At 43.7% G+C, this 12,921-nt stretch overlaps 1 protein-coding gene and 1 long non-coding RNA gene across 3 annotated transcripts in view; both read right to left on the bottom strand.

Annotated features, from left to right (window-relative positions):
- Positions 1–2,985, bottom strand: part of LOC311422440 — a 33,641-nt gene extending 30,656 nt beyond the window's left edge. Inside the window, exon 1 of one of the 2 annotated variants that reach the window (XR_014685361.1) lies at positions 2,315–2,985. This is a non-coding gene — a long non-coding RNA (uncharacterized lncRNA). The remainder of the gene's footprint in view (positions 1–2,314) is intronic. The other variant, XR_014685362.1, reaches the window with a different exon arrangement.
- Positions 1–12,921, bottom strand: part of LOC311422437 (uncharacterized protein) — a 128,365-nt gene that overhangs the window by 46,170 nt on the left and 69,274 nt on the right. The window lies entirely within an intron of this gene.

The raw sequence follows: 12,921 nt of genomic DNA, 5'->3' as shown, positions 1-12,921 counted from the left end.
AATGCTATTTCCAGCAAAATAAATTAATGAACCACTTTGGATCCAGCAGTACAGAACTGGAGCCCATTCTTAGAATGCAGCTGGACCTCAGCCCAAAGATAGGAGCTCAACTAGCTTCCTTCTGACCCATAGCTACTGCCAGAACAGCTGAGCCTTAGGAACTACCAGTCTGAGAGGGCCAACAAGAAGGACTACAGAAAGCATTCTCATTCTGTGGGCAGAAAACAATCCTAATTGTTTTATAACTAGAAGCAGCAAACTGAAATTCTGCAAGTTCCATCTGAATATGAGGGAAAACTTCACAGTGGGGTGATGGAAATGAACAGGTCAGCCAGGGAAGCTGTGGAAACTCCTCTGGAGATATGTAAAACCTGCCTGGAGTTAATGCTGTGCATCACACCCTAGGTGACCCTGCTTTACCCTCCGTATCCTGTAACCTATTAAAAGGAGTTAAGTTATTCAAGGTCCATCAGCACCACTGACATCAAACAAGCCTGCCAGGACAAATTCTATTTCAGCTTTTCCCAAGATTCCTGAACGAGTCGGTATCAAGTCATCAGGGCAGTTTGGCACCTGGTTCTTAGCCTCCTGCATCACAGCCTCACTTTAGTTGTCCTGTGTCTAACATTTTACTGAATTGTTTGCATCCAAAAGTCAATTTGGAACCCAGTACAAGGGAAGAAACAGACCTTCCCAAAGATATTGCCACTGCGGAGCATGACATCATTAACAGCACCTGCATAAGACAGCTATTGAAAACTTGCCCCAAATCTATCATTCTACAAAACTATCAACTACAACACTGTCTCACCTCTAACACCAATTTCTATTGCATCCCTTTTGTTCTGCATCTCAACTGCTTCTAAAAAAGCAGCCTTACACCTCTACCCGTTCTGCTGGAACAATGCATCCATCTTTCCTGTCTTTCCTAACCCCAGGATTTACCAGCACCATCCCCAGCACATAGCCCTGAGCTGGCTTTCTGCATACAGGCTGTTTTTAACTCATCACTGCAGGACGTAGCCACTTCCAGGAAAAAAAGATTCCACTTCATAGCAAGCAACAGCAGTAATCAAAATCAATCTAGGAATAAGACAAGTGAGACAAACTACCTAGCTGCTCACAAATTTATGCCAGGTCAGCTGGCATTTGCAAGAGCTTCTATTCACTCATCCCCCTTGTACACTTGGATATAGTTTTCACCTCTGAAGCAAAACTATTTCATAATGGAATTACACTCAGTTATAAACCCAGAGTGACTGTATTTCATGGTTCTTTATAGTTTATGGCACACCAGTTGACAAAAGATAAGCCTATAGACTTATCAGGGCGATATGCACACAACCAGGATATAAAAACAAGGCAAGAGCTTCAGCGCTGCCTTTTAGTCCTGCGTTTTCTTCATTTCCAAGCTGAAAGAGGTCTCAGAACTTTAAACGCTGGGTCACGAGCCAAAGGGCCAAGCAGCCAACTTCTCTGAAGTAAAGCATTCACGCTCCACGGGGACTCTCTAGCCAGAGAACAAGCAGCTCATGCTCAAGATCACTTCTGAGATGCCAACTGGGCCTTCTGCCACCAGCTGGCTGATTAGGACATCAATTGTGTGATTATATTGCTCCCCAATTACCCTGCCCTGGCAAGAGCCTCAGCTTCATAACTCTACATTTGCTTAGATCTACAACTTCGCGACCGGTGGCAATTGCTTAAGAAACAAGCTAGGCACATCAATCCTTTTCTCAGACTGAAACAAAACAATCATCTCACCTGCACAGAGGAGTATGACAACAGTTAAAAGATGAGCCTACAGGAAGCCTAAGCTGTTCATCCTCTGCATTGCAGCCTGCAAAAGGCTTTGTGTATTTATATACAGCTATCTCTCCCAGCACAGCAACTCATTTACCAGTGTCTATAGGATCTACTACGTCCTGAACTTGCCAATTTGCCTCAGCAAGTAATCACGGCATCAGACTGCTCAGAGAAGACCATCCCTCAATCTGTCAATGCAAGGTCACATGATGAACCGAGAAAATCCATACAAAAGAGGAAAAACCTCCATACCCAATCCTCAGGCACTTAATCACAGCCACTCACACTATCAGCACCTGAAGCAACATTGCCATGACAACCACGGTACCTTTAGCCCCGCTGCCAGGGTAGCGCAGAAGGAGACACTTGTCTCCAGTTTGTTAGCTGGGTAATTGGTCCTGCTGCGCAGGGTCAGCGTTAAGAAAGATGACAGCAGGCAGGGGCTGTCTGCTTAGGTATCAGGGCCACCTTATCCTTGGGATGGATCTTAGATTTATTAAACACTTACGAGGTTAGCGAGCTGTGAAAATCCTATTCACCACCGCTGCAGTCTGCTGCCTGGAAACTTCCTCCTGTGCTTTAACTTTTTCGGGAGGGGAGGAGCTTCAGGGATTTACATTGCTGTGATTTTCAGGTGAGAGAAGTCTTCCGAATCCCTGTTCTGGGGGGCCGCTTTTTGTAGGAAGAGCAAATGGGCTGGAAACAATTCTTACGCTGAACTCTTCAGGTGGCACACAGGGCAGACCAGGTTTTGCCAGAAATTTTCACTTAACTGTCCCTCAGCTTGCCTACAACTCTAAGTTGATTCTAAAGCTTTGTTTCCTGTACTTATTATTTCTATATTTGTCAGCTATTTACTCCTGTGAGGCAAAGAAAACAAGCCCCCAGCCTTGTTCTTAATCTGATACAAACTGCAGATCTTCAGATGAAAACGATGGATTTGCTGAATAATGTAGTTTTAATACAAACTCTGTCTCCATTATTCATGAATTTATTTCCTGCTATTCTACAGAGGCAGCTGAAGCCCCGTACACTGTCACTAATGCCGGAATGGATCAGAATTTCACCCTGCAAGTCTGTAGATAAATTTTTAAAACCTTTATCTATTACCTCTTGCGTTCCACAGGCCTAGGCACAAGCATTATCTGATTATTCAGAAACGGTTGAGCCTCAGCTTCCACACAAGCAGCTCCAAGCTCTAAATGAAATACCAGGGGCAGGGCTAGTGAAGTTGCAACTCATTAGCCCACCTGCAGCAAACAGGTGCCCCTTGCCGGCATCATTCAGCCACACAGAGGTACCTGGTGATCCGCTGCATAATACACTCCAAATTTTAGCTTTTAGAAAAAACATCTTAAAAGGAAACTTCGGAGGGAGTGCTTTCTGTACCTTAGTTATGTGCCTTGGCAGACACCTTCCACCAATTCACAAGCCCATTTCGTGCATCCTGCAGAGAGAAGGCCCATGGTAGGTACAAAACAGCTCCTTCAATGGAGGAAGAATTTGTTTTGCTCTTGAATTTACAAAGCTTTCTTCCCTGAAGCATAACGGAACCTGAGCAAGTACTTTGCTGTCAGTCTTCCCCACACAGTTGGTTTTTATGAGGTGGGGGAGTCAGGAATAGCCAATTGAAAGGATTGTACTACATGAAGGCTGGGCAAAGACAAAGCTTCCAACAGAGGAAAGGACCTCGATAAAATATGCAATTGAGTGATGGGAAGTCTCACTGCAAAGAAATTTCTCATCAATTTCCATTCAAAGCTTTTCCTCTTAAGATAACCAGTTGTAGTAAATTCTTTACAGACCTTTGAGCAGGAGCTTGGACTCCAGACCTCTGGAGGTCCCCTCCAACCTGAATTACTCTACTACAGTCCAGCTCCAATCAAGTTAACCACCACATCGTTCTCAGAAGACTGAGTCAAAGATGGAGATAACTGCAGACCACAGGCCACATAAAGAAGTTGTCAAAAAGTAAATATTTCAGCTATCAAAGGTACTTCTGTAAGAGCTGTTTACAGCCCAGCTGCATCTGAGACACTGATCCTGCCTGCCTGGGAGACAGAAGCTGATAAGGACCTAAAACATCAAATGGAGATGGTAAAAAAAAATTCACTGATATCCTGGATTGCAATAATACATAAGGTAACACTTAACAAGTAACACAAGAAACCATTTAAAACATTTTTAACAACAGTAGAAGAAAAACATGCTAATATTTTATATAAGATTTAACAAAAACAGATGAAAGAGCACATAGGGGCCTGTAGGAGCAGAACCCAGAAGCCATTAGCAGCAAAACCAAGCACAACTCCATGGCTGCAGCTGTCACCAAGTATGCTCTAGCAGCACTGTCTGCATTCTTAGATGATGGAACTCTTTAGTGCATGATGAATGGAAAAAAAAAGTCTTCCATCCCAAAATTATCATGATGGAACAGAAATGCATCTATGCCCAATAATCTTGGGCCAAGATGCAGGTGTTCGTGCCACTGGGGTAGAACAAGGATAGTACTGAATTAGGACATACTTTCTCCAGCACCAGCCTCTGTGAAACTCACCCTACCATTTGTAAGGCCCCCAAACCAAAGTCATCTGCCCAGGGAGTTCTGGCCTACCTTGTGTCTTACTGTGCAGTTGACCAGTGAGGATGACATCACAGTAAAAAATAATTAGTATTAGCCATGCTATAAATACCCACTCACTCCTAGTTCAGCATGCAGATTATTATAATGACCATACCTTTTAAGCTATGAAATTCTGTTTTACAAGCCTTCATCTCAGCATAATGTCCTCATAAAACACAACAGCAGTGCAGCGGAGAGGACTAAATTAAAAATTAATGAGCCCTGCCAGCACTAGGCTTTCTCAGAGCCAATAGAAAGTTGAAAGTCTTCTCCCCCAAGGAAGTGCCCAGGTTACATAAAGGCAGCAGACATACCCTTCCCTGTCCCAGGTTTAATAGCCACTGCAGTGCACTCATTTATATGCACGCAGAGGGTTGACATCACTGCACGATGATGTCAGGGGATGCAGGAGACAAACTCAGCTGGATGAACAGGAGCCACGAAACCTGACAGGACTGAACTCTGTCAGGTTTTCCCTTCCCCTCAGCAAGGATCACCGTTAGTAATCACTTCCAGATGAGGAATGGCTGCTTACAGAAACAAAAGCACTTCTTTGGAAGGATTTCATGGGAGATGAGACAAAAGGTTAGGCACCTTTCTGTCCCCACTGGCTGAACTGCTCAATGCAGAGTCAGAGCCCTTTCAGCATCTCCCAAGGCACTTAACGAGCATGGAAAAACACCATCTTAATCACCTCCCAGAGACAGCACCAACAAGGTTTTAGAGAGGTCCATACTGAACAGACCGAAGCGTTCCTTGTTATGGTTTTAGCAGTTATCGGTCAAGGAAGAAATGAGCAAGAGAAGGGCATTCAAATCACTTGTGAAAAATGTGATTACTTTCATAAAGGCAGCTTACTGCCCCACAGAAGGGCACCACAAGCAAGGTGCTCTCCTTCGATTCAGGTATTTTAGAGTATTTTAAGCCCATACTCTAGTCTGAGCCACAGAAGCTGTCGAACAGCTTCAGCTCTCCACTGGAAGCAGGCACCTTTCTCTGTTAACACCCGGAGTATCAAGCAGGATGTCTGTAGGTAGTGGTAAGGGACCAGGCTGAACACTCTGCATTTTCTGCTAGCTGAATAACTTCAGCTCCTAGCAATTAAGCACTTGACCAGAAGCTCTCTCCACTAAAATCCCACCCAGAAGCGACGTGGTTTAACTGCAGCCTTTTATAGAAAGCTCTTCACAGATGCCTAGAAAAGAAACTGATACGGAATTCAATAGGATTGCATACTGATTACTCTAAAGCAATATTCTTTAATGGAAACTGATCCTTCGTATGCATTTTGTGATCCTTTCTATGCATTTTAAAGCTCATCCACAGAATTTAGAAGACAAGTACTCCCACCTAATTCTATGCAATTTTCCCCTATTTTTAGTAACTGATTTCATTCTCTAAAGTACACACAACCTCTCCTTAACTGCCTTCCCTTTTCCCCTCCAAGTACTCTAATTTCTTGCAACTTCCAATCCAACTCCTTATCAGCTCAGTGGCACTGAACACTGCACTGAATATTCCCAGTCCATCAATTCATACAATTAAGTAGAAATTCTGCTTATCAGAAGCTGGTGCACCATCTTCCACACAGCTATACGTGGTTTCTACACTTCATCCTGGTGGCAACAGGAGAAGTATTACAGCACACAGCTTCAAGACAGTCGGTAGCCTGCAACATATTACAGCCACTGCTTGCTTTTGTTGCTAGGCTCATCTCCCAACAGGAAAGCCTCAGTCCTTGATCAGCAGACCATGAACATGCTGCGTTGAAACATGCCCTTGCAAGACAGAAGTGACAGACCAGAACCCTCTTGCACTTTTCCAAGAGAAGGACTGACTACATGTAGTCATTAAAATAAAGGTCTCAGTCAGCTGAAGAACTTGAAATAATGTACTCTGACTCCCTAAGCTGCCATTTTACTGGAAAGAGGAGGATTTACCTGCTCCACACCAGTTTTATTGATTCCAAACATCCATTATTTATTCTACTGATACTGCATTTCAATACCACCCTGGTTTTGGCTGGGATACTGTTAATTTTCTTCCTAGTCTCTGCATGGTGCTGTGTTTTGGATTCACTACGAGAATAGTGCAGATAACTGATGTTTTAGTTGTTGCTGAGCAGTGCTTATGCAAAATCAACGACTTTGGGGCTTCTTACAGCACCCTGGCAGCAAGGAGAAGGCTGGAGTTGCACAAGAAGCTGGGAGGGGACAGAACCCTAGCACAAAAAGCTGCTTTGAAATTCAGCAGCACTATTAGCCATGCAATAAGGACAAACCCAGCTGGGCACGACAGCTCATACAGAAATGCATAATTCCTGTACCCACTGCAGACCAACAGCTCCCACTTGGAACAATACCCCAGACAGGTACCTAGAGCCCCAAGATTTCACCTGATACTCCATCACAAGCAAGAGGAGGTGCAGAAAGCACTGCTTAAGCATTGCTAACATGGCCATTCCTGTCCCAGCATGGAAAATGCAGTCACCTAGGAAACCGTTTTGGAGATCTGCTGGTGTCCGGGGGTAAGGTTCAGAAGTGTGTAAATGCAACAATTACTCACAGGCATCCACAGCTTGTGCCCATCGGAGAACCTGCTGGAGAGCTGACAGTTTCCATAGAAACTGTCTGGAGGAGCTTACAGTGAGCTTCCTCCCAGCTGTTCCACCTCCAAGTGCAAACAAAGGCCCAGCAACAACAAATGGGAAGGACAACTCATCTGGAGTGCAACAGCTCGACAAAGAGCAGCAAGGCCAGAGGAGTGAAGCAGGTGAAGGTCAGCCTAAGGGGGAAATAGCAGAGTCTATCTTATAGCAACTTATTTTGCTACTAATCTGCTTATTTCTTAGCAGCTACTTCCTTTAAAAACCTTGTTTTGCTAGCTCAGAAAGAGTCCTACAGTGATCTAACCTGGGAAAGCAGATGAAGGAGAAAGTTTGACAGCAAAGCCACCAGCCACACGTAGCCTCTGCTGAACAGCTATGCAATGGAGCTCCATGCTTGTGCAGAATAAAGCTCTGAGCTGTAAAACTGAGTCATCCCTCAGAAGTATTAGTGAGCAGGGAACCTTGCAGGTACATAAATGCATGCCTGTCCCATTTAAGAACAAGCAGCTGCCACGTTCCACTGCCTGCATTTTCACCTCAGATGTTTTCCAGCTCCCTAAGGCCAACAGTTGAGCAGGTCGAGAGCCACGGGGGCTGCCAAGGAAACACTACGAGAGGTCACATCACTCCATGCCGCACAGCACATACTCAAACCTCTTGTCTAAAGTGAATTTCATCCTCAGAAAATGAAAGTTTTATCTTCTCAGACTCTTATGCTGTCTGGAGTTCCCCATTCATACCCAAAGTGGTTTCCACTCTAGAAAAACTAAGAGCTTCCCTGGAAGTCTTCCCTTCACCAACTCTACTCCATTTGCCTGGCCTCTCTGTGGTCTTTGCCACAGCATCTCCCACATCCTTTATTACCAAAAAACCCTCTTACCCCACATCACTCTAACACTCCATGTTATCATCTACACTTATTTTGCTACAACCAGAACACAAAAGAGCAGAATCTCTGAAGTCTTCAAAGCTTTTCCCCCCTTTAAGTCCAGGCAAATGCATTATCAATATTTTCTTCATAATTTCTTTTTAATTCCAGAAGCAGCCTCCCTTGTACTTCTGGAGGTAGTGACTTTTTGCTTTTAAAGGACACAGGAGGGGAATAAAACTGACCTTGGGAGTTGCACAGCTCTTATGCTTCAGCAACAGGACTATTTCTTGACACTGCTGCCAACCTTCCCTTACCAAAAGGGACAGTGAGAAACATCAGCCAGTTCTGAGAATAAGTCTTCCCCTGCTCTGCTTCCCCTGCTGCTGGTGCTATCTATCAGCCCAGCCTGTGTAACAATGGGACTCGTAACAATGAGCACAAGCACAGGTCTGCAGGCTCTGCCTCAACACAACACTGGTGCTGCTTTCTGTTGTCGGCCACGTTTATGACCTGGCAAGCAGCAATGACCAAACCCCCTAGCTCTGTTAGATACAGCTAGCTTCTTAGTGTCAGTACTTAATTAGAACAAATCATGTTAACCACACAAAAAGAAGAATTCACAACGCAGTGACAGCTAATCATTTGCAAGGAACAACAGATGCACTCACAATGAAGATATATTTCATGGCTCCTTGCAAAGCACTTTTCTGATTGAATAATGCATTATAATGAATATTTGGATAGTTCAAAAGTGTTTTAAAAATTTATAAAGCACTTTCTTCTCCATCCACTTCTGCACAAGTATTCCTTAGTTTGTGCCATAGTTGAAGGCTATGCAGGTGCTAGCTTTTATCCTAGATTTATGCTGGCAACACATAAAATAATTCAAGAGATGCCTTAAGCCAAAAAAAAGATAACCTAAGCAGAAGAGTCACAGGTGGACATAACACTTCTTGGTACTTCTAGGGATGGATGTGCTTTTTTTTTTGCATCACTTCTCAGAAGCTTGGCAGGAGGTTTCAAATGAACTAAGGCTTATTTGAGCTAAGCCTTTGTCCAAAGTCAGAACCTATCAACTCATAACTATCTTTGGCTTTAAGAAAACCCAGGAACAGGCTGGATTTGGTTTTCCCCCAATTTTTGAGAGGTTTACTATAACTCACAATTCAAAATGGAGCAGAAGGAAAACTACTTGTTACATGTTAAGCCATAGAAAATGCAGGTACCAAGTCTCATGAACCAAACCTACAGAGCTCCTCCTTATTTCTCATCTGGAATACAAGAAATTGGCTTAGCAGCAACCAACTGTCCTGAACATTGCTTCAAGCTCCTCACCATCTAAGAATTCACAAGTCTGTAAAACTCTTTACCTGTCACAGGTTAAGAGTACAAAACACAGTGCTGGAAACTCAGATCAATTGCACTCATTTGATATCCCCTAAATGGGTTCAGAGGATTTCCAAGCATCTAATTTTTCTCTAATTCTTTTGCTCCTTAATAGATATACTCACACGTGCATTATTTTTATGTCAACTTGGTGTGAAGCAGAAGAAAAAAACATTTACAAGTTGTCCCATCTCTGCAGAGAGCAGGCTGCTAAGAGGCTGTTCTCTGCTTATCTATGGATCAGCTTATCTCTTCCCATCTGGTAACAGCAGAACTAAAAGAACTGTCCACATAGCAACTGGCTAGAATGCCTGAAAATGGTTTCTCTACAGTCTAAATAAAACCAAACTCATTCTTCTGCAGTTTGTTTCAGCCACGCAACAACGCATAAACTGGTACACTGATTAGGGTGAGAGCAGCATGCACATCACGGGGGTGAGATCAGCACTTCAGACCTGTGGTTCCTGAACAAAATCTCTGAAGTGGCAAGACCTCCTGCCAATCCTCATCTAAACCCTGCTTTTTTCAAAGTACTTTAAGTGTTTGACCAAAAGTAGACGTGAAAAGCCTCAAGTGTTCTGACAAACAGGCCAATCCTTGACCTCCCTCCCAAACCAGCGATAACATCAGTGCTTTCAGCTTTACAACTACAAGCATGTTGCATTTGGTTCCTCAGCTAGCTATAAACAAGCTCATTAGCAATTCACCTTCAGATAACTTTTTACGATGCTTGGATAAAGATCAGTACTTCTAAGTGCTCAGATTAATTTCTATTCATGTTTCTGCACTGCTGCCAATATCGAACAATTCTTTCGCCTCCGTAGAAAAGAAATAAAACCACATGAACTGCTACAAATCCTTACTCCTAAGGTTTGCTTTTTGAACAGGGCTTTTCCATTTCGGTTGTTCTGATCTCAAGCAGCAGGCTTCTCCGTTGCCACTAAAAGAGACTGAAACCAGGATCATCCATTCTGCATGAAAAACACCAGGTGCCTATTTCACCCTACCAAGAACACTGAGAAAGGCATCCCTCTGGTATGCAAGTCAGGGACACCAACACATCTTTAGCTGTTTTTCACCACCATCCCTGTGAGAATTCTTCTATGAATTTAAAGCGTGTCTTGCATTTGTACTCATATCTTGCATCTGACATGGAGCAAATCCTTCAAGGTCCAATAAGCACATCAGCCAGCTCTGCTGAAAACTAAAAGCATGCTAATAAGAGAGCAAGAGAGTGGGACAGGAGCCCTTGTCCCAGCTATTAATAGAAACACTTCAGCAGAGCAGAAAGAATTGAGGGCTAGGATGACTGAGCCTTCTTTCTAGGATGCTGCTGTCCTGCTTACTGGACCATTAAATGTTGAGCAGAAGGAAAGACAGGTTTGGGTGAATAATGGAAGCGTAGCATCTGCAGATTTCAATGTATGTCTAGAAAACGCTTGCAATCACAGACCTAGCTGGTAGACTGGCACTTTTGCTTTTGCAACATTTTGAGAGGGTGTTTCAGCAGGAAGGTGATGCTACCTGCTTCTGCAAGACCCCTCCTCACTCCGGTAAATGGCTCATCAATTCTTCCAGATCTAAAATGAACATATACAAAGCCCAAGTGAAGAATCTCTGGCTTAAGGCAGCTCTGCTCCAGAGAATAAGCATCTCAAAAACAGTGCCCTTACCTTTTTCAATCTGTGATCCTCCCAAAGACGATGTGAAGATTCCTGCACACACAAGGCCATACGTGATCCACAAAAAGCAGGCCACAGAGCACTTCTCTAGCAGCTTGTTTCAGTAGACTGAAACTTGAAGCTGCCAAGAATAATCACAGTATTAGCTGGAGTGTGCAGTGAGCTACACAAGTCCTCAAGAGTCTGATATCTGCAATTTCAGATGTGTAAGGACTCAAATGCATCCCTTGGTTCAGAAACAGACTTCAGCAGCTGCACAAAGTATTTGGCACGCAAAGACAAGGAAGACAAGGTGTGGGTACCTCTTGAGCCAGCAAGACAAACCTGTCTCATGCAGCATTTTTCCAGGCTGCCAGCAAACAAAGATTAACTGGCACCATCTGGCACAGACCACTTAGATCTTGGATAAGTCTTGTCATTGTTTTTGCCAGCAGGTCCAATGTTACCTAATCAATACTCTGCGCTGAACAAACTACTCGGAGAAGAAACAAGTAATTGTCCTACTTCCCTGTGCTTTCATAAACACATCTGCTATTTTAAGCTACCTGGCAGGTTTTCTACAGCCCATTAGAGCTGCACACCAGCTGCTTTCAGTGCTTTTGTAACTACTTCTGACCCTAGTCATCTATTACACCTACCTGTTCTGTTAGCAGCCTTCCTGGAACACAAGGATCTAGCGCACTACTCCTATTACAGGGGTACTGCAAGCTTAGTTATCCACACAATTCCATGCAAGACATCAAAAAGCATTTAAAATAACTACAGAATTAGGTGCTACTCTCCAATCTGTTAAGCATGCATAGCCCTTCGAGGATGCTTATACATGATTGTTGCAGTGTTTGTTCACACAGCCCTAACTCTTGTTATAGAATTTTCTTGTAGCCTTAAGCAGAAGTTATTTACAAGTGTATCTTGCATATGGCAGCAGCTTGTACAGACATACTTTAAGTATTTCACAGCAACTGTATGTCACACCAGTGTAATAACAATGTTTGTGAGGAAGGCTCCCAGATCCTCATGAGGCAAGATTAAAGAACACTGGCACCTGCTTGCACATGTGGCCAGTGACAGTTCCACACCGGGGTCAAAAGCACCAACTTCTATGCCCCACGTTTATTGTAGAAAATGTCTTCCTAGTTTAAAATCACAACCAGTCCTTACTCTAAGACTACAAACTAGAAAGCGACAAGTACATTCTTACTCCTGGAACCCACCTACACAGCACAGCATCAGAAAACAACTTGTCCTTACTGAGATGTCCCACATTAACCACGAGGACATATGGCTGGTGCTGTCCATGACCACAGGTCATTTGTCAAAAGCAGTGAGGCTTCCTGCCCCTCATCCAGCCAGGCTAACAGGACAGACGCCTGACCTGTGGAAGATGCTCCTTCCTCGTGCACTTGCTCTAAGGACTGCACACTCCAGGAGTCAGCTTGTCCAATAGTTTTTTGTTTGTTTTAAAAACCATTCTCAGTAAGCTGCCTTAGAAGAGGCTTACCAAAGCCCCGTGTCTGTCACTATTGATTCTTTGCTTATACAAGGAATCTTGCTTATAAACTCTATGCTTATAAACTTACCTCTATCTCTCAGGCCACTTCCCCGTGAAATGGCTTGCCAGGGCCAACAGGCACCAGTCTACCCAGCTTTCCTTACCCCAGGAAACAAGTTTAAGCAGTTTCATCCTATGCAACTCCTTGCTAAAAGTTGCTATCATGAAACCAGGACAAAATGCATCTAGGTCACTACACCAAATTATACTGCAGTTGGAGGAGAATCAAAGAGAAGAATCTCTTCCTTGTGAAAGTAATGTAAGTAAAACCGACCTTGCACATTACAGGATAATTGCACAACACAAATTACAAAGCAGGGTAGGAAGGCAAGGTTCACGGCTCTGCTGTCCACTTGCAGAGTGATTGGCTTATTTAGGCAGTTGCCAGCTAGA

The sequence above is a fragment of the Aythya ferina genome, assembly GCF_964211825.1.
Source record: "Aythya ferina genome assembly, chromosome: 22".
NCBI lineage: Eukaryota > Metazoa > Chordata > Aves > Anseriformes > Anatidae > Aythya > Aythya ferina.
Note: the sequence above shows the minus strand (reverse complement) of the source record. Positions and strands in the feature narration are given on the sequence as shown.